We start from the raw sequence: 24,480 nt of genomic DNA, 5'->3' as shown, positions 1-24,480 counted from the left end.
ATTGCTCAAGCAAGAATTCAAGAGTATCAGGAAAATAGCTAACACACAAAAAAGGTTAGGGTAGTAGCTCAAATAGTACAGTAAGTACTTGCCTAGCAAGTGTGAGGTCTTGAGTTCAAACCCCAGTCCTGCAGATAGAGATGGAGATGGAGATGAAGGTGAAGATGGGGATAGAGAAATAGAGATAGAGATAGAGATAGAGGCAGAGGCAGAAGCAGAGGCAGAGGCAGAGGTAGAGAGTGATTTTGAGTATTACATTTCGAGCTTATGAATTTGTGGAAGATACATTCAAACTATGGCAAATACAAAGTACAAGTCTAAAACTCTATTTTGTTGAGGTTTTTGTTTGTTTTGTTTCATCTTAACTTCTTTATTTATTTATTTGGTTTGTTGGTTGCTTGTGGGGCTTGAACTCAGGACTTGGGCACTGTCCCTGTGCTCTTTTGCTCAAAGCTAATACCCTAAAAATCTATTAAAATGACAACATTCTGTTATATGACTACAAAACATTATTACTCTCAGCCCATTAGCCCATGTGCCAGAAAAAAAAGTTATCACAATTTGCCATGCAGGATCATGATTCTTTTTAATTTTTACATAAATTTTAATTCAGATTATGGATAATCTACAGATGTGACAATAAAGAATAGTGTAAAACAACCAATTAGAATTTTTAGCCAAGGGGCTGGGAAGGTGGCTCAGTGGTAGAGCACTTGCCTTGCATGCTCAAGGCCCTGGGTTTGATTCCTCAGCACCACATAAGAAAAAAGCCGGAAGTGGTGCTGTGGCTCAAGTGGTAGAGTGCTAGCCTTAAGCTGAAGAGCTGAGGGATAGTGCCCAGGCCCAGAGTTCAGGCCCCACGACCGGACCCAAAAAAAAAAAGAATTTTTAGCCAAGTGCCACTGGTTCATACCTATAATCCTAGCAACATGGAAGGCTGAGATTGTTGGGATTGTGGTTTGAGACCAGCCTTGACAGAAAAAGTTCACAAGACTCCCCTTGTCAACCAACATTTGAATGTGGTGGTGCACAACTGTTATGCTATCCATTATGAAGCCTAACATGAATTGATTGCACGCTCAAATGTAAACAGCAAAGCAGGGCTAAGACATAGCTCAATGGTAAAAGCTGAGTTCAAAGTAAGGACCTAAGTTCAAGTAAGGACCTGAGTTCAAAACCCCAGTATCTCTTGGTACCAGTGAATTATGCCTATATTCCTATCTACTTGGAAGTCTGAGAGTGAGAGGATTGCTGTTTGAAGCCACCCCAAGCAAAAAAGTTTGCAAGAATCTATCTCAAAAATAACCAGAAGATAGAGCTGCAAGCCTGCCACCAATGACTTACACCTGTAGCCCAACTACTTGGGAAGCTAAAATGTGGAGGATTGAGGGCAGCAAAGTCCATAAACTGCTATCTCCAATCAACAAAAATCCAGGTTAGAGGCATAACTCAAATGGTAGAGCAACAGTCTACCAAGCATAAAGCCCTGCATTCAAGCCCTCAGTACTGCCATAAAAGAAGAGCTTTTAATTAAAACTTAAACATGACAACCCAAATTTAATTCCATTTTTTGTTTTGAAGATTGCATATACACACACACACACACAAACACACACACACACACAATAGGCAACATTCCAGTTGTTCATCAGCTGTCAAGCATAAACTTGGGACATTTATTTTGTAAACATTGATTAAAGGTTCTAAATACTGCCCAGTTACCTTACAGAAAACATATTTTTGCTTTATTGTTGCTTCTGTGTATTTCTCATTCATTTGAATTGTCAAAATGAAATCAGAAAATAATCCCTATTTGCAGATGACATGATCCTGTATCTAAAGAACCTTAGGGACTCCACCTCCAAGATTCTAGACTACTTTGGCAAAGTAAAAGGGTACAACATTAGCCGACAAAAATGTGTAGCTTTTCTGTGTGCCAACAATAAACCGACAAAGAGGGAAATCAGGGAATCAGTTCCATTTGCAAGAGCCACAAAAAAATCTAGGAATAAACCTGACTAAGGAAATGAAGGACCTCTATATTGAAAACTATAAAACTCAGACAATAGAAATCAAAGACATGGGCTGGGAAGGTGGCTCAGTGGTAGAGCACTTGCCTTGCATGCCTGAGGCCCTGTGTTCGATTCCTCAGCACCACATAAGCAAAAAGAAAAAAAGCTGGAAGTGGTGCTGTGGATCAAGTGGTAGAGTGCTAGCCTTGAGCTGAAGAGCTAAGGGACAGCACCTAGGCCCAGAGTTCAGGCCCCATGACCGGACCCTCCCCCCACAAAAAAAAGAAATCAAAGACACCAGGAATTGGTAAGACTTCCCATGTTCATGGATCAGCAGAATTAATATCATAAAAATGGCCATTCTGCCAAAGGCATCTACAAATTCAACTCAATACCCATCAAAATCCCAGTGTTATTCTTCACTGAGATAGGGAAGAAAAAAAAATTTCTTATGAAACCACAAAAGATCTCAACTAGTCAAAGCAAATCTGAGCACAAAAAGCAATGCTAATGGTACCACAATCCCAGACTTCAAAGGCTAATAGGAAAAACAGCTTGGTATTGGCACAAAAATAGGCCCAGAGAATAGAATTGAACAAAATAGAAGACCTAGAAATAAAACCACAGACTTATAGCCACAGACTTATAGCCATCTAATATTTGATAAGGGAGCCAAAAACAGAATGGAGAAAAAGACAGCCTTTTCAACAATGGTGAGAAAACTGGATATCCACATGCAGAAAACTGTAACTGTACTTATTGCCCTGTACTTATCTCAATTCAATAGATCAAATACCTCAATGTTAGACCTGAAACCAAGAAACTATTGAAGGAAGGACTAGGAGAGAACTATTGGAACTTCTTGGCACAAGCAGAAACTTTCCAAGTAAAATTACAGGAACTTAGCAAATCAAAGAATTGAGATTGCATCAAACTGGGAAGTTTCTGCATGGCAAAAAATCATAGTTAACAAGCTGAAAAGACAGTCTACAGAATGGGAGAAGATCTTTACCAGTAATGCATTAGGCAATGACCTAATAACCAGAGCTCAAGAAATCAAAGAATCAACAATTCAATTAATAAATGGGCACGCAAGCTAATAAAGACTTTTCCAAAGAAGTAAAATGGCCAATAAATATATGAAGGAATGCCCATCATCTCTGGCCATAAAGGAAATACAAATCAAAACAACACTGAGACTCCATCCAGTGAAAATGGCCATATTAATAATAAAACCAACAATAGATGTTGGTGTAGATGTGGGAGAAAGGAATCCTGATACACTGTTGGTGGGAATGTAAACTGGTACAACCACTCTGGAAGCCAGTTTGGAGATTCCTCAAAAACTAAAAATAGAGTTGGGCTTTGGAGGCTCACACTTGTAATCCTAGCTACTCAGGAGGCTCAGATCTGAGGATTGTGGTTCAAAGCCAGTTCATGGACAAGAAAGTCAATGAGACTCTTATCTCCAATTAACCACCAGAAAACTGAAAGTGGCACTGTGGCTCAAAGTGGTAGAGTGCTAGTCTTGGGCAAAAAAGCTCAGGGACAGTGCCCAGGCCCTGAGTTCAAGCTCCCCAACAAACAAAGAGAAAAAAAAATTTTAAACCCTGAAAATAGAACTACCCACTGATACAGCATTGCCACTCTTAGGCATTTATCCAAAAGATTATAAATCAGGATACAGAAAAGCCACTTGCACAACCATGTTCATTGCTGTACTATTAACCATAACCAAGTTATATAAATAGCCCATATATCCTTTAATGGACAAATGGATCAAGAACATTTTGTATGTGTACACAATGGAAACTTGCTTATTCATTAAGAAGAATTATATTACATCATTTTTAATGAAATGGATGAACCCGGAAAATAAGTGGTACAAGTCAGGCCCAGAGAACAAAGGACACATGTTTCCTCCCATATGTGGAAGCTAGATCTAATTTATATATACAAGTAAATATATAGAATGTTAAATGCAAGTATACACAAATGTCTTAACTGAAATATGGTATGTACAAAGGAGAATTCAAATGGTATAAGTCCTTAGAAAAACTCACAGTCCAACAAAATGAATGCCAGGAATCTGGTACTTGAGAGGCAGGAGCTGGGGGGGGGGGGGTAGAGTCAAGGAAATGAGGGTAAAGGAATGAAAAAAGAAAGAGTAGGGAAAATGTGTTCATAATATTCAATTGATTGGGAAAATGATGAAAGGAGTGATATTGATCAAGCTGTACATATAAACTGACAACTAAATAGTAACCACTCTGCACAGCTACTTAAAGATAATAAAATAAACTTCTTAACATATATTAGTTGTACAGAGTTGGTTTCATTGTGGCATTTGCACAAATGTGGAACTAGTAATCGTCTTTATTTCACAGATGTAGAAACTGAGGTTCATGAGTGAGATATTTTTCCCTCAGCCTTGCAGGCCCCGTCCCTGGAATGTAGTGGTGTAGCCTTCCCCACTTGTCCTGCCATGCCTATTACCTGTTCTATTGAACCAGTGTTTCCTATCTGAAACTTCATCCCTATTACCTGTTCTATTGAACCAGTATTTCCTATCTGAAACTACATCTAAGGACATAGAAATACTGGTTTTATCTTTTGAAAGAAAAGGGATGTGAAAAATATCCTTAAAATATACTTTAGTTGTTTAAGTCACCAGAATGGATGCTCTGAATAAAAAGAGATATTGTAAGTAGCAATGGTGATCTCTGAGAAGCAGCAGCTATGGAAGCTCATAGTTTAAGTTTCACTTGGGTTCAGAGCAAAATGATGTGACTGGTATAATCTGTATGCTCTGTTTATAATATAGTCAGAGTTGCATCTCTGCAAATGATGCATCCAGGATTCAGAATCAAGTATGCATAACACAAATGTTTAGTAGATGCAAGAGAAAGGATTTAGATTGCACTGGACCTTCAAATGGTGCTAGGTTCTTGTAGACATAAGTCATTTTTGGTTGGTTAGTTGTTCATAAGACATAGATGCTGGACCAAGGAGATTTCAAGGACTTGCAGATCTGACCTACTGCTCTCCATGGAGAAAAGACTATTAAATGCAACTGAACTATATGGACTCAGAAGTTTAACCTGGACTTGTTTGACATAATATTTAAAAGGAATAATCCAAATATTGAGATAGGTAAATGTAAAAGGCATGACTTTTCCTCGTGAGGAATGAAATCTGCTGTAAGCATCTTTTTGACTAGTAATGGAAATATTTATTATTAATTTATTATTTATTATTAATTATTATTAATCATGTTTGGAAAATGAAAACCTTTAGAGCTTCAGGAAGGAAAATATACCTAAAAGATCAGCCTAAACTAAGGTAAGGGCAGATGTTTCTTTCTGAAGTTGCGAAGAGTAAGACATTTAGTCCATATATAAGTCCAGACATGCATAAAATACTATTATATATTGTCAAGAATATAGCTTCTGCCACACACTTGTAATCATAGCTACTCAGATGGCAGCGCCAAGAGGATCTTGAGGTCAAGGCCAACCTTAGCAAAATTATCCAGACCCTATTCCAAAAATAGAAAATAAAAGCAAATAGCTTAGGTTGTGTGGCTCAAGTGATAGAGTGTTTCTGACCTAATGAGCATGCAACCCTGGCTTTAATCCTATTGCCATTAAGTAACAACAACAAAAACAATTTGGCTTCTAAGTCAGGAAGCATTCAGGAATAGGCTGAGATGGATCTGAAAATTGTGCTTCAAGGTGCCAAATAAGTGTCTCTCTAACTAGGTAGGGAAGAAGACTGACAGCTGGACTTAGAGGCAGCTTTTATAGGAACTTTGTGAGAATAGGCAGAATTCAATGGACTTTGGAGAGACCTTATATAGGTACAAATTATAATAGTGGTGATTTCCTTCCTTTATCCCATAGCTTATAGAAAAGTCTTGTTCCATGATTCAGCCCATTTTCAACTACATGCACGTGTGTTATTGGGAGGAGGGTTAAGGAAAAGCTTCCAGACCATGCTGAAGCCAAGATGAAAGAAAAAGAATTGTCACCTTGATGAGGTGGAATGCACACTGCCCAAGGACAAGCAAGGGCTAGGATCTTAGCAGGAAGCTCTCACCCTGAGTCGGCCAGAGCTAGAATGCACTCCTGCTCCAGGAGTGTCACAAGGCAAATGGGAGATAAAATGCCCACACCCAGAGACTTGTGAAAACCTGGGCAAAATTTGGAGGAAGGGCTTGTGTTCAGAAATTAAAATAAAAATGTTTTATAAAGAAGCCAACTTCATTCTAGCTACAGTCCAACATTTAGAAGATTGATACATCAGGATTTGGGGAAAATTTATAATTGTCTACAATGATAGTCATATATAAGATATTTGTTACTCATTTGGTACAACAGGGAGTAGTTCTGGTTTAATAAGTTGCTTCAACTGTGCTCAAGTACAAATGTTTCATTCAATGATGTTTAGAAGACACTAGAGACTCATCAGTATTTATATCCCTATTGAAACCTGTCACTCAAATAGGTGCATGGCAGTTATTATTAGCAACTAATTATTATGCTTCAGACATTGCTTGCTGTGGTTGTATTTGGCTAGGTATTTCTGCTAGTAACTACTGGAGTCCATTAGCACAAAACACGGTAGTTTTAGGTAGATTAATCCAAGGTCTTGATCTGGAAGAATATCATCCCCGTTGGAGCTGGGTAATGATGAAGAAGACATGAAAGAAGTAAGGAAAAAATGCTTCTAGCATTATAACAGATTCCAAAGTCTACCTTGGGTTCCCAATTATAATATTAAATGTAAGTATGTAAGTCTCAATTTTATCTATAAACAACATACTTGAACCTGGCACCACTGATAATGTTTATTTTTCAACTTTTCTCCTTATACCATCATTCCGACACTATTCCCTGGTTTTTGTAGTTGCCAAAGGATCCTGACAAGGGGAATAGCTATAGAGAATAACTCATGCTTCTGAGTTAAAGGAAATTAATGATTTAGTGGACTGTCAGCTTAGCTCTGTCTAGTGGCTACTATGTAGCCATTGGGATAGGAAAGAGTGAAGATGGAGCTACCCCAATTACTAGTAGGCTGAGCACCTCCTGTCAAATAAGTGTCTCCTGTCAAATGAGTATCATTACTGCTTGTGATTATAGGAGCTCATACAAATTAGAGCTCAGTTAGGCAAATCTGATCTCTTGAATAAGCAGATAAATCATGTCATGGAGAACTTACCAAAGAGGTCTCTAATCTTGGCATGTTAGATGAATTTTTCTTTGTACAACATCATTGTCCAGAGCATTACCTATTCATAAAACTACTCTGATGATAGTTAATTCTTTCCTCTATTTTACCAATGGGTTGATATTAGTGACCCCACTGAAATATTTTACTTTACCAGCTTTCCTGGCCTTGCTACAAATGTCCTGTTACCGGCTTGGCATGGGTTTGGGATCCTAAGAGCGCTCTTGGGAAAGAAAGAATGAAGAGAATGTCAATGGACCAATTACAAACTGAAATCCATTCTAGCCCAGGGTTTTGAGCCCCTTAATTGTCTTCTTAGAAGACATGTTCCTGTTCTTGTCAAGAAGAGTACTTCACCCATTTGCCCAAAGGTGATCTGTGTTTACATTATGCATTTCCTTTGGACACCATGCCATGAAGTTGCCTCAATGTTGGATGGGTTCCTGAAATACTTCTTCCGGAGAAGAACACAACTGCATCCTATTTTCAATTTCTTTTTAATAAATGGAAGCTTTAAAGGCATTAAAGAGAAACATAGCAACTTAATTTGTAATGTCTTTTGCTTCTGTCAGTTTAGATTAAGCCCATGATATCTGAGCCCAATTTCCTATATTTAATAATACATAAAGCAAAATAATTAAAAGGTATGCACACATGCTGGGAAAGAAACATTATTTAGTGAAGCACTGACTTTAATCTCTGCCTCTGTGGATGAAATGTAGTGAAACCAAGCTAACAAAAGAACAGTGACGGTCTGCTCTTCACAGTGGCTCTTTCTTCCATCCCCAGATTCCCACATCCATTTATTTACTGGATATTTCCCCTTGGAAATCCTCAAAGTAGATTTCACATCAACATCAAAACAAGACTAAGCGCCAAACCTTCAAAATCTGCTGTGTCCCCACTTAGGAATGGAAATACCATCCACTCAGTAACCTCAAGGTCATCCTTGACTTCCTCCTCTCCTTCCTCTTCCCACCATACCCATGAGCGCACACACAGGCACACAGGCACACAGGCACTGCTAGCGAACTTCAATTTTTGTACTTCCTATTCAATGCTCTCCAAACCACCTTCTACCACCTCCCTCAAACCTAACTGCTCTCTCTGCCTCCAATTTTGCTTTTTCCAATCCATTCTCTGTAAGAATCTGTAAATTTGATGGTTCCATTTAAAATACAAATCTGATCATGTCATTCCCTCTTTAAAAATATCAGTCATTTTTCATAGGAAATAATTGATAAAAATCTTGCTTTTTTTGTTCCTAACAATCCTTGCCCTTCTTCTTTACTAGGCCTTAATATTTCCACCACCTTGTACTCTAACTAGTCAAGTTACAGTTTATTTGATTTTCCAGCCTTACAACACTCCAAATTCTTATTGCTCTCTGCTAGACTTCCTTTAAATCCTAGTTAATCTGTCTCTTCTAGCTGTGAGGCCATCTCATATGTTCTCATTGCATACTAACTGTATACCCTCGAGGACAGGCATATTAGAAGCGCCCATCTACTCTGTACTCCCCAAGACTATGCATTCTTTACAGGACCAAATATATCGCATTTGTTTTCAAATCCCCAGAGCTTATTTATAATGGATACTGAATAAAGAAGGAAAGAAAGAAAAAAGGAAGAACAAAAGAAAGAAGGAAGAGGGAGAAGGAAGAGATAAAGGGAAGAAGGAAGGAAGGAAGGAAGGAAGGAAGGAAGGAAGGAAGGAAAGAAGTCTTAATAAGACTTTAGAAGACATAGTTCTACTTGTGTACTTAGGGACAAGGATTCCTGTAGTACTGATGTACCACATCAGAGGATGTAGAGCAAATTCTGTAAGGGTTCCAAGTTATAGAATCAGGAAGAATACAAAATCTCACATTCTGTTCTCTTGGGACTTCATAGATGATTGCCCCAAACTAAATTTCAAGTTCTTCAAAGGCAAGATTCACAGCTAATTGGACTTCACATTCTCAAAGCACCTTTTACACTTTCCTCTGCAAGGAAAGTACCTAATGTGTATTTGTTGAATTTATGAATAATAGAGAAGCCAGAACAGAGGACCTGGACCTACTAGGAGATCCTCAAAGTCCTATGGCTTGGGCTTCACTAAAATAACATTGCTAGTGAACTGGATTATCTACAAAGCCATATGTTTGCTAGTCACCTGAGTTCTCACCATTCTGGCATGGGGTGATCACAATTATTGGTAGCCATGTGGTGGGTTGCAAATATTCCAGGCAATGAAGAATGATCACTGAGTATCTGAAGCCTTGACCTCCAAATTCTCAAATGATTTCTTCCTTAGGCATAACAGACAAAAAGGCACAAACTGTTCTTTCTCTATTTAGCAGAGTTCCTGTGGTGACTAAGACTGTGGGGTGAGAAAAGATTTGGGGCATATTGTAGAAGGCAGCTAGAGTCTATATGTTTAACTTAGCATTGCAGAACATTTTATTTTAAGCCAGTGTATAATTAGAGAGCCTGCCACGAAAATGAGCGGGTTTGTTTATTTATTATGTAAGTATGCCTTTTATTAAAACGACTTTGTGAAAACCTAATTGCCACTACAGTAATATAGCATAGCAGTCCCTTACATAAATACATGATTATTATGTACAGTCACTTATCTGTGAACGAGTTCTGCTACTACTTTCCTTAATTAAGGATACAAAAGGGCTCCTTCATCTTTGCATATTCCCTTGCTAGGACATTGATACTCATTATTTCCTAAGTCCAAACACTGAAACTGTGTCAAGAATGCATCCATCACTGGATGGGTACTTATAGTCAGCGGAATTTTCAACCCTGTCAGCAATTTCAGCAATTTACAATTTCTGTATATCTGACATGTGTTTTTATTGGTGAAGATCACTTTCAAATACCAAGATCATGAGAATGATTCTTCGGGTAGTCTCTGCAGCAGCCTAATGTAATGACAGTAATTAACAGCCTGTGATTAGCAGCCACTCCAGAAAGTGTTTGAATGTTAATTTGCTTCAACTAATATGCAGTACTTCTGTGTAATGAGATCTAAGCTATAGGTTCATAGGGAAAGCAAATTATTTTCCAGCATTTAATCATACAAATGATTCTTAGTTAATCACTTGAACAGTAAACCTCAATGTTCTAATAAGTGACATTTGTTTTTCTGTCATTCAACTTATTATGGTATAGACCAGGGAAAAGACAGGACTTTTCATAATGGTCAGATTCCCACTCCAATATCATTACTCCAAAATAAGAGCCCAGTCAAAATGTAGAGGAATGTAACCAGATTTTGTGTAAATAGAAAGGTGGGAGAGGATTTCTATCCTTCCTAATTTTACATTTTTTTTACTTTAAAGATGTCACTTAGTGCCACACTACTTCAGTGTATATTTCTGTAGAACGAGGGTTTACTCTCTAACACAAATGGTCTGATGTTTAATGTATTGAAAACATGGGTTGCTCATTAACTATTAATTATCTGAATCTCTGTAGTTATAAGGTTGGATAGAAAGTCATGAGAATATATATGAACATGTTCACTAATGAACTAGTTTCCTAGAAAATAAATGCCCTCTCAACATTTGCCTAGAACTGCTCAAAGCACAAAGCAAAGCCATTGACAAATGAGGATAGGGCCAAGTGAGACCAGCTGAGTGTTGACACATAATAGTCACTTCAATAAACAATTATCTAAGTATAACAGTGGAAAAAAAGAGGCTCTAGGGTAAGTGAATGAAGGCCAAGGATTCTGTTTTCTTATGCTTGCTGACTTCACATTTAAGAAGGTCAAATTTAAGGATGCTAAGTCATATTGTCATAGTGTTATCAGCAAGATTCTACCCCACTGAATGGTCTTAATTGATCCTTGGTTTTTAGACCTGGCACATGTTAGTAATTACACTAGAAATGTGAATTATATGAGAACTCTTACTATATGAGCTGGGCCTAGGTCCTACAACACATGGATATAGTCACCAGAGAGAAGAAATGAATTCACAATGCACATATAAGACACGGTCTCCTGACTAGGAAAGAAGAAAAGCTGCCTCTGACCAAGATGGTATCTGTCCGGTATGATGTTAGGTATGCATTCGTGTTGATCTGCAGAGGAGCTCCCAAGCTCATGTTTGAATGTTTGTCTTCTCTGTGCCTGTTTCTTTCTCTGGTGAGAAAGTTAAGAAATTTTGGTGTATGTGTGTGTGTGTGTGTGTGTGTGTGTGTGTCTGTCTGTCTGTCTGTCTGTCTGTGTCTGTGTCTGTGTGTCTGTGCACTCACGTGCTAGTACTGCGGCTTGAACTCAGGGCCTCCTGTTCTCACTTGGTTTTGGCACTCAAGATGATGCTCTATCACTTGAGCCAAACTCTATTGCCAGATTTTTGCTAGTTAATCGAGGTCAGAGTGGACTTTTCTGCCTGAGATGGCTTTGAACCGCCATCCTCATATCTCAGCCCTCTGAGTAGCTAGGATTACAGGCTTGAGCCACCAGTGCCCAGCTAAGCTAAACAACTTTAATAAATGATGGATATTATGAGCTATTTGATGAATGTTACTGAGTATCTGCTTTATGTGTTATCTCCTATACTCTGGCTCTGAGGATGCTCATGGAGGAACCAGTGACACTGGCTTGTTTCTTGTCTCTGGTCTACATTAAAGACTGTATTTCCCATTCTCATTTCTGAAGTGGTCAGATGAGGGGAATACTTGGGTTCCATTTAGAAAAGGGAAAGATGCCATTTTCTCTTTTTTCTTCCTTCTTTTCTTTCCTTTGCTTTTTGTATCTTTGACCCAGAAGAACCCATGACAGCAAGGGGGCAATGTTTAAATTCAGTGTATCTACAGCCAGGGAAAAAATGAAACAGAATGGAAGTCAAAGCTATTATAATGTATTTAACATTTTTACTTAAATGTTGCTTATTAGCAAACTATGAAAAAAATCCCGTCCCCTTATATAGAGAAGGCTTAACAGTTCTTCCTAGTTTCCTACTGCTAGGACTATACTTAAATATCCCAAAGCATACAGAGAAATTAAATCTGCATAAAAGACATGAATGAGATTAATTTGGTAGGTTTTTTAGCCCTGGGGGCTGGAGAAGCTGCCTCTTATTTAAAGGGACTTTGTTATCAAGCAGTATCTCACTGTTGAACATCCCAACTTTAGTCTAATTCACAGTTACTCTGGATTTTCCAACCCATTGGTTAGTATTTTTTGTTACAAATCTCTTATAGTCATTATTTTCCATTACCCATTATGTGTTTTGATGTTGTTGGCTAATTTTATGTTCTAATCTGTCTTCTAAATTGTCCTTTATTTTCAAAAGAAATGATATATTGTTTTCCAAACACTGATAGACTATCAAATTATTCTCAACATTATAAAGCAAAATAAGTTACCCAATGTGTATGAGATCTGATTATGCAATCTGACAAAACTGCTGTCTCCAAGCAAATCAAGCTCTCTTTAAAAGTTGCCTTTTCACTTCTATCTTCTTTTTTCTTCCTCCTACTCCTCCTTACAATGTTTTACAGACCTGCCATTCCCTCCACTTGTAGCAGGTCTGACACTATCATGAGAATCACCAGTGATATTCTATAAATGCCAGCCAAAATCTATCTGCAAGAACATCTGCTCAACAGTGCAAAACTGATGTAATTACCAACCATCATCTCTTCTCCTCCTGCTGGGGTAACTGCTCCAAAGCATGACTTTTTGCCCTGAGTTAACAAGATCCAGAAACTCCCTGTTATGTACAAAACCTGCTGCTAAAAACCCATGTAGCTTCAACACAAATTATAACCCAGTCTCTCAACTACACGAGTAAGTAACACCCCTGTGCCATGAGGTCTCAGAGACTCTTGCTCAAACCTTATGAGTCCAAGACCCCATCCTCCACCCCTTACCTGATTTTGTATAATATAAGAGATCTTCAAAAGACTGTAATAAGGAATGGAAGATATGCCTATGTTCCAATAACACTGTTTTGAAAGTACAACTACTGAAAAGGATAATTAAATGTCAAATGTCTGAACTAGAACTGAGGCAGAAAGAAGAATTTTTTATTTAAAAAAATCTTTATTGAGCAACTGCTATTTGCCACATGTTATCTGATTTAGTAAGATGTTTTTAAATTCTGGCAACTAAGAAATTCCCAGTTTGAATTCACTGTGTTAAGGATAAACACTGGGCTTCACATATGTCTCCTAAAGACACAGAGACAGTTAACCAATATTGATGTTAAAGAATTAATTGATTCTGAATGATGCTAACAGAATGAGGGCAAAAGTGACCATGTCAGTTAGAAGATGACAGCATCAAGCTGTGAAGTTTCCAACAGGACTTAGACAGGAGTTTCCAATATGACTCTGTTTCTATATCTACAAAATGAGAGAGTTGATCCAAATACAGGAAATTTTAAAAAAAAATAGCTAATAAGCACAATAGCTCAGTATCTAGGTACATATGACCATATAAGATGACACTAAGTGAAATGAACTCCAAGATGTGGACACAAGAGGTTTTTCTTTGTGGTTGTTGTTTCTAATATACTATGTGATTTCTTGTTTCTTTTGAATGTTCTTGCTCCTATGGTATATCCCCTGTTGTCACTGTACTTGACTTTGGTACCCTGGTATTGTATATACATGTATCTGAATTGGGGAAGGGAAGGAGACAACAGAATGGTGAGACAAAGGACAAGGGGGAACCAATACAGCAGCCATATACACAAGATAATATGTGGAAATGATCTGTACAACTTGGGAGGGGATTTGAGTGGAAGGGAAAAATAGGAGAATAATGAGTAATTTGACAAGAAAGGTATTTATCTTACTTATGGAAATATAACCTCTCTATACATCACCTTGACAATTAAAAAGAAAAACAAATAAACAAAAATAAATAAAAGAGTTGTCATTCAACAAAGTAGTGTATGCATATAATGAATGGCAACTCCTTTATACAACTAATTTAAAGATAAAAATAAAATTCAAAAAATTAAGCTAGACGAGATCAGGTGCATTTAGGGTGGTATAATCCTTGCTTTCACTATAATTGATGTTGGTATAATTTGTGGAGGGGAAGGGCAAAAACAAATAGTTTAAACAGGAATACAGGTGGACCCATTGCAACAATGAGATGTACAAGTTGTTATGTTGAAAAATGAACTTTACAACTTTGGCAGGGGTGGGGGCAGATGGGAAGGGATGGGAAGGGGAAACAAAGGAGGAGTCAACAATGCTTGATAAGAAATGTACTCATTTTTCCACATAACGACTAGTAAATCTTATTGTTGCAATGGGTCTACCTGTAGCCCGATTTAAATGATTTGTTTTTGCCTTTCCTCTCCACAAATTATACCAACATCAAATACAATGAAAACAGGGGTTATGCCGTGGGGGAGGGACATACAAAGCAACAAAGAAATAATCTTATAAATATGTTATAAACCATAGCAAAAAAGAAAAACATTTGAGTCTTTATCTTGGGGTTCATTTCACCTAACATCAACTTATCTGACCTTTTCTGCTTGTCTCAGACATATACTTTTATTGCAAATAAGGGAAAGGATGGGACCTATGTTTCTTTGGGCCTGGCTTATTTCACTTGCTATATTTTTTTCCAAGTCTTTCCATTTCCTAACAAATGGGGCAATGTCATTCTTTCTAATGGAGGCATAGAATTCCATTGTGTGTGTGTGTGTGTGTGTGTGTGTGTGTGTGTGTGTGTGTGTGTGTGTGTGTGTATCACATTTTCTTGATCCATTCATCTACTGAGGGGCATCTGGGTAGTTCCATCTTAGCTTTGGTGGGGGGGATGGGAAGGGTTGGGAAGGGGAAACAAAGGAGGAGGCAACAATGCTTGATAAGAAATGTACTCATTACCTTGCCCATGTAATTGTAACCCCTCTGTATGGTATTTTCACAATAAAAAAATATTAAGCCAGGCACTGGTGGCTTACACTTGCAATCCTACCTAGGAGACTGAGGTCTAACAATCATGGTTCAAAGCCAGCCTGGGCAGAAAAGTCCCCATGAGACTCTTATCTACAATTAACTGCTCAAAAACCAGAAGTAGTGCTGTGGCTCAAGTGGTAGAGTGCTAGGCTTGAGCACAAAGAGACTCAGAAACAGTGCCCAGCCCCTGAGTTCAAGCCCCACCACTGAAAAAAATAAAAAATAAAATAAAATTTAAAAATGAAAATGTTGGATTCGAGTGTTGGATTTGCTTTTTCTCAAGCAGATCTACACTGTCATGATTCATAGACTACAAGCCAAATTTCATTTCAAATTTATTTATTTGTTTGTTTATTTATACAAGATCTTACTAGTTAGCTCAGGATGACCTCAAATTGGGATCCTACAGCTTTTCCCTCTCAATCACTGGAATTACCATCATGTGCCACTTCATCCAGCTTTTAAAAAACTTTTTGAGCTATATAATTATTCCTTCAATTTTTTTCTCTTAAATTTGGAATAAGGCTAAGAACAAACTAATGTCTGATCTAATGTCAGCAGAACTAAGCATTAAAAATGAGGAACTCATCAATTATTTTGCTTGTTTTGTGATACTTTTCTTCTTTAAGAAAATATCCAGTGCTGGGAAGGTGGTTCAGTGGTAGAGTGCTTGCCTTGCATGCATGAGGTCCTGGGTTTGATTCCTCAGCACCACATAAGCAGAAAAAACCTGGAAGTGGCGCTGTGGCTCAAGTGGTAGAGCTCTAACCTTGAGCTGAAAAGCTGAGGGACAGCGCCCAGGCCCAGAGTTCAGGCCCTACAACTGACAAAAAAAAAAAATCCAGCAGGGTGCTGGTGGCTCACACCTGAAATCTTAGCTACTAAGGAGACTGAGATCTGAGGATTATGGTTCGAAGCCAGCCTGGGCAGGAAAGTCTATGAGATGTTTATCTCCAATAAACCACCAGAAAGCTGGAAGTAGCACTGTGGCTAGTGCTGAGTGCTAGCCTTGAGCTGAAGAGGTCAGAGACAGCACCCAGGCCCAGAGTTCAAGCCCCCAAACCAACAAAATAGAAAAAGGAAAGTATTCAATATATAACATTCCAAATTCAGGTTAAACTGGGACAGTAAAGAATATTCTTAAAGGAACCAGTTGTGTACATAAAATATTTGTAGACAGAGAAAAAGACTATCAAGAATATACCCTTTGATCTTCTTAGGCAAAACTTTATTTCTACTTTGCTCTAAGAATATATGTATGCTAAATGTATGTTTGTTATATGGATGTTTTGGTGTCACTACATGTTTTATTCCTTTCCATAATAATCCATCAAAAGCGCAATCTCTGTTCTCTATCTTGGACATGTAAGGCTTTCTGTTTTCTTTTTTTACATAATATTTTATTTTATTGTAAAGGGGATGTTCAGAGTGGTTACAATTACATAAGTAAGGTACTGAGTATATATTTCTTGTCAAACAGTGTTACCCACTCCATTTTCTCCCACTTTCCCTCCTGCCTGACTCCCCTCATCACCAAGTTGTAAAGTTCATTTCCAACATAGTGTCTTGTGAGTATCTCTGTTGCATTGGTTCACCCTTTGTCCTTTGTCTCACCATTTTGTTATTCTCCTTCCCTTCCCCAAATCAGATAAAGGTATATACAAGACACAGGGTACCAAAATCAAAACCAATAACAACAGGGGATAGCTCAAGGAGGAAAAAAATGAAAGGAAAAAGATATAACTTTACACAGTACATTGAAAAACAAAACAAACAAAAAACCCTCTTGTTTCCATATCTTGGGGTTCATTTCAATTAGCATCATTTTATATGGTCATATGTACATAGCTATTGAGCTTTGGTGATCCTCTGGTAGGACTATTCTAGACATATACTAATTGTTACAAATGAGGGAACCCATGAAGTCTGTTTCTTTGGGTCTGGCTTACTTTGCCTAGTATTATTTTTCCAACTCTTTCCATTTCTTTATGCAACTCTTTCCATTTCTTTATGAATGGGGAGATGTCAGAGTTTCTGACGGAAGCATAAATTCCATTGTGCATATACACAACATTTTCTTGATCCATTCATCTACTGAGGGGATCTGAGTTGGTTCCATGTCTTAGCTATGGTAAATAATGCTGCAATGAACATAGTCGTGCTGGTAACTTTAGTGTGGCATTCTTTGTGATTGTTTGGGTAAATGCCCAGGAGTGGGATTGCTGGATCAAAGGGGATCTCTATGTTTAGTCTTTTGAGGAACCTCCATACTGCTTTCCAGAGTGTTTGAACCAGTTTATATTCCCACCAAGAGTGTAGTAGCGTTCCCTTTTGGCCATATTCCACTAGTATCTGTTATTATTTGTTTTCTTGATAGTGGCCACTATAACTGGGGTGAGATGGAATCTTAATGTATTTTTGATATGCATTTCTTTTATGGCCAGAGATGTTGAATATTTCTCATGTGTCTATTGGCTTTTCTTATTTCCTCTCCAGAGAAGTCTGTTTAATTCTTTAGCCCACTTATTAATGTAGTAGTTATTTCTTTGTTATTGGTGGGGGAAGGGGTGTTAATTTTTTGAGCTCTAGGTATATTTTTGATATGAGGCCCTTGTCAGTTGTATAGCTAGTGAAGTTCTTCTCCCAGTCTGTGGGCTTTCTATTTATCTTGCTAGATATGTCCTTTGATAAGGCCACTTTCTAGTCCTTAAACCTTAAATGTTTTCAAAAGCCTCAGTGAATAAGTCCTGAAATCATTGACAAGGTTTATCTTTTATGTCCCAGCACTTGAATCATGAACTTGAATTTCAGAATAATACAGATAGCTTGATGTATTAAGACAAGAAAAGTTGACTATGAAAAGGAAAAGAGAAACAAACTGAATGTAGACAGGCATAAGGACCAATGCAAGGCATGTGCCTCAGCAGCAGAACCTCTGACAAGGCTGGAGGGAAGGGCAAAGGTAATGTCTGGATGACAGTTACAGCATCACCACCATGGCGCATATTCACTACAAATAATCAGAAAGCATCAGGCACTTACAGGTCTGCCACATATGCAAATGTGGCCTGACCAATAAAATGAGGTGTGTACTTTGTGCAGGAAGTTCCAACTTCCTAGCACATGAATACTTGGATTACATTGGCCTTTCTGGAAGTACTCTTCAATAAATAATTGAAATCAACTTATTGTTTTAGAAAAAAATCAAACGTTTAAGTCACAGAAAGCCTCTGTATTTTATAAAATACCACAAACACAAAACTCTTCCTCTATACCAATAATACCAAATCAGTATTAATAAAAGAGCAAGAACATTAACCTACAAAGAAACTTTCCCAGAGTTCAAAGGAAAAGATAGAAGAAAAATCTGAAACTGGGGATTATAAGGATTTCTGAGTCTTGTTTCTTGCTAAGTCTCCATTCTGGCATTATCTGAAACACCCAATTACATGATAAAAGCCTAAGATGACCATGTCCATAAGGCCCAAGGAAGCTCTCTAGTTTAATCCATCATCCTCCCAAACACAGACTAGATGGCTGAAAGGTTCTCTTCTCAGTCACCATGGGGATGACCAAATCATACTTCATTGCTTGTTAGTGACAGACCAATGACTAGGAGATCTTGAGAATACTCTCTACATCTCCCCAACCCTTTTACTGAGGAAGGATTGAGAACCCATTAACTCTAGAACAAGGGTGAAAATTGAATTGATCAATAGCAGTTCAATGGATGAATTGCAGCTTCTGAAACAAGTGTTAGAAGAATTGTGAGGCCATACTCAGAATAGTAGGAAAGAGTGACAGAATCACTTCAGGGTATTTGCCATGGGACCTGGTAAGAAAATGTTATTTTGTCTACACCTGCCACACCTGATCCCAAGCAAGTCTGTGTGCTTCCTCATGAACTTGTAGGCGGAAGGATATCAAACAATTTAATCCAGATTCAAGAGTTATCAAGTAGAGTTTATCATGGTGAAAATAGTTGGTCATTACCTTAGAATCCCTAAGTGTGAGGCTAACATGGCTTTTTAAACACACTCCTCCAGTATTTTTATAAGTATAAACATTTAGACTCACCATAAAGTTCCAAAAAGATATATTCAGAAATATTGCCTGGCCTAGATCAGAGTGTGTCTTGAAATCAGCATGCCTTTTTTTTTTCAGTTTTATAGACGTTGTTTCCTTACATCATCTAAGATTGATCACTTTGAAAGTGCTCAATTTTTACCAACCAACCCTCACCTTAACTCTGATCCTAACCCTTCAGTGCTCCTGCTGTCTGAGAGGAGAGGTCCATGTGTGACTAGATTATTTCCTAGGTCAACACCATTGAGGAAAGTCAGAAGGAATTACTGACTTCCCTGAGGAATTACTAAAGAATGTCATCCTGTTTTATTTAATATACAATTATGTGGTATATTTGGAATGAGAGCAAAGGACACAATAACTTTGTGGCATATTTCTATGCAAAAACCTGTTATCCTAGCCCAGGCTCAAGTGAAAATGCATCAGCCTATACCAGCCATGTAGAACCAAGGCATCTGAGAGGGGATACATTGACAATCTAGTTTTTACTTAATGACTTTGCCCATGTTACCTCCCAACATTTCATTATACTATCTTGTGTTAGACTATATACTATAAGAATACACCTTAGGGATTTTTGTTGTTGTTGTTGTTTTGTGTTTTCTTTTTTGGCGGAGGGTGGAAGCATTACTGGAGTTTGAACTTAGAGCTTGCTAATCAGGTGTTCTCGACATTTGAGACATACCCTCAGCTCCTTATTTTTCCAATGGGATCTCATACTTCACATCTATGTCAAGCCTCAGATTGTGATCCTCCTACCTACACATCCCACAGAACCTTCTTCTGAATTCTCCACATCTTGTTTTTGTGGTTTTATTCATTCCTTTACTTATTTACTGATTTGTTTATATTTATCTTTAAGTGGTACAAAGAAGTTTTAGTTCAATATGGTAAGACTTTTTCTCTCCCTCCCACTTCCTATCATTATATGGTACTCACTGTTAATCTTGGAGGAAGTCCTTGTGTGGCTATATACATTCATTCTGTAATTCATACCATTTGTGGAGTAGCAGCATCCTGTACTCAGGCATTAGAAAAAAAGCTGTCCAAGGGAAAAGAAGCTGGGCTCTGTTGAAAGATAATGCAATAAAATATGCTTCTGGAAGGGAAATTTCAAACCTCAAAGCTTCATATGCACAATAACAATAGGGCCTGCTTAGCATTTTGGCTAATTTGGCTGGCTCTCTGATTCCTGGTGTGGACGCCTTCTATGCCGCTGTGCTGTGCCAGCATTCATTAGGTATAATACGCTGCCTAACATCTTTGCAGGGCTTGGAAGACCTCCTTAAGGACTTCAGGGCAAATACACATGAAGGAAGACTTTCCAAGAGGAAAACTTTCTTCCTGGAATTCTTAGTGGTTTGCCCTCAAGGCTCTTTGAAATGGTAGCACCTTACCTTATATTCTCCTCATGCCATCCCTTTATTCCCAGCTCATAACCTCATTTTTATAAATCAGCATTTCTCAGTTTTTATGGTGAGCTGTGAAGGGAAATCTAGATGTTCTCCCATGTGTTTAAGATTCTGAACTGCAGGAGAAAGTAGAAGAAAGGTTAAATAAGCACTTAAGAAACATTTAACCAGCTAAGAATGTAGCTTAGTGGTAGAGCACTTGCCTAGTGTGTGTCAGTTCGATACGTAGCACTGAAAAGGAATTAGCTAACATATGCACGCACGCGTGCTCACACACACACACACACACACATCTCTTTGTAAGATATTTTTTCTTTTGACTTTTTTCTCATCATTACATACTTCTTATTCTATAATCTTTCCCCAATTCAGTTTCAGGTTGTGCATTCAATTTTATTTTATATCATTTTATAAATATCTTCCTGACAGAAATTGTGATCAGCTAGGACATACATTTCAGAACTTTTCATTCATACCCTGGATGGTCTTAATATAAATTCTAAATAAGTAATGCTTGATCTATTTACCAGTCGCCACATCACATAATATGGGGTGCATTTGAAGGAATTGGGTTAGGACTAACAGAATTATCTCCAGTTTACAGCCCACTGCCTATTTATATGTCAAAAGTGTTGCTAATAGTGGAAGCAAAGGAAATGGAATATCTCAGATACAGAAAAGTAGATAACACCATCCATACTAGGAGAGCATTGGACCAATGATTGTAGATTTTCAGATCTCTGAGCAAGACCATTTCTATTGCAAGTTTGTGCATCAGTCTGCACTGGTATGACATAATCAAACATATGTTAAGTTGAATTCCCTTTGTTTTGATTCAATATTCACCAAGCCACCTCTGACCACAACTCAGTTTCTTAAAGGGGAAAAGAAATTGCATTTCTCCTAAACTAGAAATAGATTAACTCTGGAGATAGACACATTTTCACTGCCAATAAAATCGGCAAATTTTCTTTATGCTTTTTATACATCAATCATGTGCACTTAGTTACCATGAACTCAGATCTGATAGAGGAATCTACTCTATCAAAATTTTAAGCCTGTGGAAATGAGACTCAGTCTCAAGGCCATAAAAATCCACCCAAGTAGCGAATGCCATATTGTGAGATCTCTTGGAAGCCAACCATTCCCTGGCAGACATATATTCCCCTTATATCATTTTGCAAGGTCCTAAGTTCTCCTAGCCCTAGTTATTTTTCTGAAATTCAGCAACTCAGGAAAATATCTGGCAACATTTGGCTATTCACAACATTGTTGAATAAAATCTTCCCTGAACTTATAGATCAATTGCTGGGTGGCTGGGTGAGCAAGCATTCCTCAGCTACTACCAATGTAGCCTGGATGTGTTAAACATGTTTCACAACCTTAGACCAATGGCAGCAGCTTTCCATTCCCCATTTGTTCTGTGGCTCCCATAAATGAATGACTTCTGTCATATCTCCTTGTCCTACAGTAAGCCACGATTAAACTCCTGATGCCACTCCTTCAGTTCATTGACTGAGATAGGATTGTCCATTTTTCAAAATAAATAATGCTGTGTATTTCTCAAACTTGTGTGTTTTTTGACATGGCTAGAGGGGAAAAAAGCCTGTAAAATTACAGCTAAGCACCACTACTGACACATAATCAACCACTTGACCAGTGACCCAACATATCACATCTTATGTAAAAATAGTGTCTCTGGCTGTCTTCAGATCATGCATGAAGCCAGAAGAATTCCCTTTAAAGAAGACATATGAATAAATATGCTGTCCACCAGTCATACCCATTTTGTCTGCTTCAAATAAGTATTGTTTCCCATCAGGGAACTCAAGACAACCATCAGCATTTAATACCATTTCAGGAATTTTTTCATTTCAGAATTCTCAAGCTCTGGCAATGCTTGGTATTTAACTGGCATTTAATTCAATAGTTCTTGCTCAAATTAATCAAATTATCAATTGTTTTATATTTTAATGGGTAAATTATTCTAATGAATAAGTTCTCTATTCCCAGTTTTGTGTTTTGCCCCTATATTCCTGGTGTTTCCCTTTGCCTCTAAAACGTTTCTCAAATCACCTTCATGCCATAACCTTTTGCCTTGATTTTCTTCCTTGGAAACAATGAGGTTTGAACTCAGAGCTTGCTCAGCATGCCTTTTTGGCTGCTATTCTATTTGAGCCTTGCCTACATCCTCACTTTTGGTAGTGATTTTGGTGATGGAGTCTATCCCATTTTTCTCCCTAGACTAGCTTTGAACCATAATCCTCCAGACCTCAGCCCCCTGGTTAGCTAGGATTATAGGCATAAACCATCAGCACCTGGCTAACTTTATGCTTTTCTTACTCTCTCAGGGACATATGATAGAAGCCATAATAACCAGAAATGTAAAAACCATAAAAGTAGCAAAACTAAAAATGTTCCCCTAGAAAACAGATCAGTGTAAGATCCTAAATGGTAGAATAGACTGTGTCTCACACACAATATATACTATATTGTATATTTTCTCTTAGTCAAATATAATAGTAACAAAAATGGTCATGTATTTGTGTAGTGCCTCATGGAAGAACTTTCACAAACATTCTCCATTTTGTCCTTTTGAAGAATACATCCCCAGACTGAGCATAGCTTCTGAAAGGAATTCTAGTACTCAATAGGAATCTTGCTTTGGTATCAAACCTATTTGTTCCTCATACTGTTTGTCTGTAGTCAAATAGCAAGTATTGTTTCATCACGGCTCCATTGGGTGTTAGTTATCTACTACCTTTCTTTCTCAGCCTTGACAATTGCATTTTTTATATAGCTTCTATGTTTATGCTTGTGTCATTGGTTTACATTTCAGAATAGAGAACAAATGGCTGAACAAAAAGTAAAATTAGAACTCATCATGATTTCCTGTCATGAATAAATTTCAGAAGATGTGTGTGTCAATGCTTCATTACACTCATGTGTTTGCTTAAGTACATGCACAAGCTTTCTAGCCCAACACTACACTACAATATAGCTCAGCTGTTTCTAGAATTTCTAAACCTCAAGGGAGACCTAAGAATGCTACAAATGTACTTGTTCTACTCTGAGTAAATCTTCCTTTCAAAGTAATTGTCCCAGAGAGGAACAAAAAAAAAATATTTCCTGATATGGAATCTAGAGTTCCAGAAAAAGTGATCAAACCCAGTGTCATCTTTACAAACCAATTACATTTGTTCTTGTCCCTTACCTATCTTGAATTCCAGTCACATTTTTTGACAGAGGTTTGCCCAGATTTCCAAATTAGTAATTCATGTTATATTTATCTTCATATAGCAGCCAACAAATACTGTCTTATTTAGCTTGTCTCTGAAGCACTAAATATCCATTCAGAGTTTCCATCTGAATCTCAAGAAAAGCAACCTAACTTCCTCTAACTTTTTTTTTCTTTTCCTACATAAGAAATGCAGATGGAAACCTGTTTCCATCAAAACAAAATATTCAGTCCTAACAAGATTAAGATCATACTGTTAGCTATGGAAAACTATGTACACATAATAATCAATTATCAAGCGACACAGAAGAATCTTTATCTCAATACAGAAAAGGCCAAGTTACAAACCTATGCTGTATGAAGTACAGAAACCTATTATCATGCTTTTTTCAATGTTTATATTTAATCTAAAGTCCCCTTTTTCTCCAAAGTTACTATTTGACCAAGAACACAGTCAATGGTATCTTTGATCCAGGAAAATTTGATGTTTAATTTATGCCCCAGCCACTATCACATGCAACTCCTTGAAACCTAACAGTAATGCTATGGTCCAGCATTTCATTTTACAGATAAAA

This window comes from Dipodomys ordii, unplaced genomic scaffold (genome assembly GCF_000151885.1).
Source record: "Dipodomys ordii isolate 6190 unplaced genomic scaffold, Dord_2.0 Scaffold5, whole genome shotgun sequence".
NCBI lineage: Eukaryota > Metazoa > Chordata > Mammalia > Rodentia > Heteromyidae > Dipodomys > Dipodomys ordii.
Note: the sequence above shows the minus strand (reverse complement) of the source record.